Below are 5,239 nucleotides of genomic sequence, written 5' to 3' on the forward strand. Positions count from 1 at the left end.
ATGGTAGATAGAACTTTAAAACCTTCAAATTTACGATATGTCTTTCAAGACCATTAAGTCCATTATCGGGTGCTAAAGGGAAAAACATTACTAACTTTTTAATGGTAGTTTTTTTAGTAAAAATAAAATAAAAGAATGGACAAAATTTTTTTGTATAGAATAAATAGAGAAAATTAAGTTTTATTTATTTATTTATTTATATTTTTATTCTTGTTTGGTTTATCTTAGTTTTTGGTAGCTTATTTACTGAATATGAGATAATATATATATATATATATATATAAGACAAAAATGCTCTTCTGGGTAGAAATTAGACAAAAAGCAACAAGGTCACCTTGAAAATACTATCACATCCATTATGGCATTACCTGTGAGGCATTTTGGAAACCTCACAAATTGATAGTGTGATAGCTGGAATTTAGACCATCGAATTTACAATACCTTCTTTCATAGTAAAGCTAAAATAGAAAAAGGAGAAAAAAAATATTGGGATAAATTAAACAAAGATAGACTTAAGGTTTTTGTTGTTGTTGTTGTTGTGTTTGGTATCTTATAATTTGCGGTAGCTTACTTATTGAATAAGAGATAAGAATTACCTTATTTTCAAAAAAGACTAATTTTATTGTTTTATGGGAAAGCATGAGAAAAAAGCATTTTTTGAAAGAAGTCAAACAAAAAGGAAAACGGTCGTCTTGGAAAAATCATTACATCTGTTATGATGTTATATATGAGGCATCTTGGAAACCTTATAAATTGATATTGTAATTGCTAAAATTGAGACACTTTCAAATTTATAATACCTTCTTTCATAATAAAACTAAAACAGAAAAATGGGCAACAAAAATTGGGATAAAATAAACAAAGACAAAGTTAAGGATTTTTTTTTTTTTTTTTAAGTATCTCATAGTTTATAATAGCTTATTTACTGAATATGAGAAAAAAAGGTTTGAAGTTGTCTTATTTTCAAAAATAAGAAGCTAAAAAATAAGGCTCTCCCATGTAGGAGCTCTCCCCCTCGACTAGCATCGAGTCTCTCCCTCCTTTAGGCCAGACCTAAGGGTACTTTGATTTGTTTTCTTAACCTTACTTACTCTAAACATGGCTGATGATGTGATTGATGGATTGGAAAATATGAAACTGACAATGGCTGAAGCAGAGGTTATAGCAATTTCAGATGAAGGATGAATGGAAGCGATTGAAAGTTGCAATCTTAGTCTCATTGGCAAGCCCCTCACATGTAAATCTTTCAATAGAGGGGCAGTAAAGAACATCTTACGATGAGCATGGGGATTGGATGATAAGCTACAGATTTTGGAGGTTGGTGCAAACCTGTTTCAGTTCAAATTCCAATTGGAATTTGATAAGAATAGAGTGATTACGAGTGGACCATAGACGTTTAACAATCAACTTCTTATGCTCCAACGTTGGCAGAAGGGGATGAATGTAGGTAATATAAAATGAAATCATGCATCTCTATGGGTTCAAATTTGAGGAGCCCCATTTGATATGGTCTCCCCTTAGGTTACATTAGAAGTAGGAAACATGTGGAAAGGAGACGCAAACAAGATGATCAAAAAATTTTCATGCGCGTCCAAGTTGCTCTACCACTGGAAAAATCACTTAGACGGGTAGTTTTATAGCAGGATCGGATGGAGTACATTCATGAGTGACTTTTAAATGAAAGACTCCCCATATTTTGTCATTATTGTGGACTACTTGGACACGACCTGCATCATTGTGCACTACACTTTGCAAGGGAAGTTAGTGGGTGGTCATTTTAGATCCCCTCCTAGACGAAATACAAGCCTGAGAAGTGGTTTTGATGTTGATGCGGAGGATAGTCCAGTGCATAAATCAACCTATATAGTAGTGGTGGCGGAGCTTTTAGCGACACGAAAATAAAGGGATTGCTCCTGATTCTCAGCGAGACAATATCGCAAATTTTGGGATAAATGTTAATGTGATTGAAGGAGCTGATATGATTCTTGCAAATGTGATTAAGGAGGATTCAAGTTCAAATGGGGAAAGTAGTCCCGCGCTCCCTATCCCTATAGTCAATCGGGCCTCTGAAGGTGTTGGGTCATACTCACCATAATCCCAAGCCAAATGGACAAGGTTTAACCAGATGGACTTTGGGCTGAATGGGATTTCTAAGGCCTTCAACTTACCAACACTTGGGAAGAGAGGTTCATCATTGGGTGCTAAAATGGAAGTTAGGTTTTGTCAAGAAGATCAAGGCATGAAGCGTAGTAGGTTTAATAAGAGCAGCACAAATGAGGATGATTTATCCGTAGGGGTGGTGTCCCACCCTTGCCAGGAGCAATGAGACTCCTAAGTTGGAACTACCAAGGGCTTGGGAACCCTTGGATAGGTCGTGACCTTTGCAGGATTGTGAGGGAACAAGCTCCCACAGTGTGCTTTCTCATGGAAACTCGGTTGGATAAGGAAGGCTTTGTGAAACTATACGACAACCTACATTTTCCAAACCGAATCATTGTGAAGTACCTGGATTCAGGAGGAGGATTAACATTGATTTGGAAGAATGAGGTACAGTTGGATGTAATAAATTTTACTGCTAATCATATACTGGCTAAAGTGAAGGAAGTTGATGACTTTGAATAATATTTGACATGTTTTTACGGTTGGCCAGAAGCAAGTGAAAAGGAGAAGTCTTGGAAGCTTTTAGCTCACTTGAAATCATTTATTGATGGACCGTGGCTTTGTATAGGCGATTTTAATGCATTCCTTAGTTCCTCTGAGAAACTTAGTAAAACGTCCACCAAATCATGGATAGGTTGAAGCATTCACGGAAGCACTGGACTTATGTCAATTGGAAGACTTGGGTTTAAAGGTTATCCTTTTACATGGAATAACAGGTGGCCTGGGGATGCCAATACAAAGGTGAGGCTTGATAGAGCGGTGGCATTAAAGGAATGGAGGGAGAAATATCAACTAAGCTCAATCACACATCTCTTATCCCATGCGTCGGATCATTTGCCTATTATTCTCAAAACCAAAAGTTACGGCCAAAACAGAATTAGGAGAGATAGGACGTTCAAGTTTAAGGAGTCATGGCTTTTGCGGGATGACTGTGAAGCCGTGGTAAAGGAAGCTTGGGATCTGGTTACGGAAGTGGCTGCTAGTTTGGGTTCAATTAAGGAAAAAATAAAGCTTTATGAAGCGAACTTATTAGCTTGGGGGTCAGGTAAGACCAACTCGGACACTGATGAGATCAAACAAATTTAGAAATGGATTGAGAACCTGAATGAAGTAGAGGTTACAACGGAGAATAGAGCAGAATTTTTGGAAGTGAGCAAGCAGATAGATGAACTTCTACTAAAGCAGGATATCTATTGGGCATAGAGATCCAGGATTTCGTAGTTAAAATATGGAGTTAAGAACACAAAATTCTTCCACTCCAAAGTAACTCTACGGAGGAGGCGTAAACATATTCAAAGGATTAGAAATCTACAGAACCCAGAACCAATGGGTGGAAGATTTGGAGGATATAGCAATGGTGGCTTCAGATTATTTTAAGAATCTATTTAGTGAAGGACCATGTGATCAGATGGATGAGTGCCTTGATGCAGTGCCTTGCAAGGTAACCCTTGATATGCCAAATATTTTGTCCAGTGAGTTTAATGCAGAAGAGATTAGACTGGCGTTGTTCCAAATGGGACCAACAAAGGCTCCTGGACTTGACAGTATGAATGCTCTTTTCTACCAAAAATTTTGGCATATTGTGGGTGATAGTGTAATTGCTACAGTTTTGGATTATTTGAATTTTGGATATATGGTTCTTGAAATTAACCACACTTAAAATTTTCTTATCCCTAAAGTGAAAAACCCAAAGAAAATGACTGATTTTTAAACCTATCAGTTTGTGTAATGTTATTTATAAAATTATTTCTAAGATGCTGGCAAATAGACTGAAACATGTTCTCCCCCATATAATCTCTCCTACCTAAAGTGCATTTGTACCTGGCTACCTAATCACAGATAATGTTTTGATGGCTTATGAAACTTTACATGCTATGCATAGCAAGAAAAATGGCAAAAAGGGCTCGATAGCAATAAAGCTTGACATCAGTAAGGCCTAAGACAGAATAGAGTGGCCTTTCTTACAGGGCATTATACAAATGATGGGTTTCCGAAAGGGTGGATAAAAAGGGTGATGGGATGTGTGACCACACCTTCATTTTCTGTGCTTATTAATGGCAAACCTTTTGGCAATATTCACATCTAGAGATCCTCTTTCACCATATCTGTTTCTTTTGTGGGCAGGGGGCTTTACTTCCATGTTGGCAAAGGTGGAATTGGAGGGGCATATCCATGAAGTATCAATTTGTAGACGAGCACTAACATATTCTAACCTGTTATTTGTAGATGACTTTTGGCTATTTTGTCGGGCAACTCGCAATGAAGCTGAGGTAATTGCTGATGTTCTTCATGTTTATGCAAAGGCCCCAGGTCAGAGTATAAATTTGGAAAAATCATTAGTGTACTTCAGTAGTAATACTCCTTGTGACAAAAAGCTAGAGATCATGGAAACTCTGGGTGTTAAAGAGGTGGAGAGGTTTGAGTCATATTTGGGGTTGCCTACACTCATTACACGTGCAAAGTACCAAACCTTTTCTTTCTTAAAGGATTGAGTTTGGAAAAAACTATAGGGTTGGAAAGGTATGTGATGATGCCGAAAATATCAACAGTGAGTTGCACAATGCTCGTACCCTCGAAACGACACCTGCACAGAGAAAAGAGGACCTAACAGAGAGTGCCGGTGTGGTGCCGGCCAAATACCCTCCGAAGGTCAAGTTAGAAAGTATGCTCACAACTCTAGAGTGCTAGAGAGGGTTAATTATGCGTACCTTGGCTTGTGAGGGTATTGGGGCTTTTATAGTGGCTTGGGGTTGACATCCCTTACTTGACGCAGAAGTCTTTTCCTTATAGGACTCTTCTTGTAGAATCCTAAACGTGATGAATAAGTCTCCTCCTTACGCGGGAGATTTTTACCAAGTATACAAGATTTCCGGAGTCCTACTAGCGCAAGGACTCTATTTGGGCCCTCCTTCTAGGGCCAAAATATCCCTCATTAGGGGCTCAGCAGGCCCATGGATAACTAGCCCATCATTCTTCACCCCGTCCATATCCGGCCCGTCCACATCAGATCCGTCCACAGGGGGCCCGTGCAAATGATGGATCCGTTTATTCGGGCATAAGAGATACTTTTTCCTTTTCA

Source organism: Quercus suber, unplaced genomic scaffold (assembly GCF_002906115.3).
Source record: "Quercus suber isolate HL8 unplaced genomic scaffold, Cork oak 2.0 scaffold_76, whole genome shotgun sequence".
Lineage (NCBI taxonomy): Eukaryota > Viridiplantae > Streptophyta > Magnoliopsida > Fagales > Fagaceae > Quercus > Quercus suber.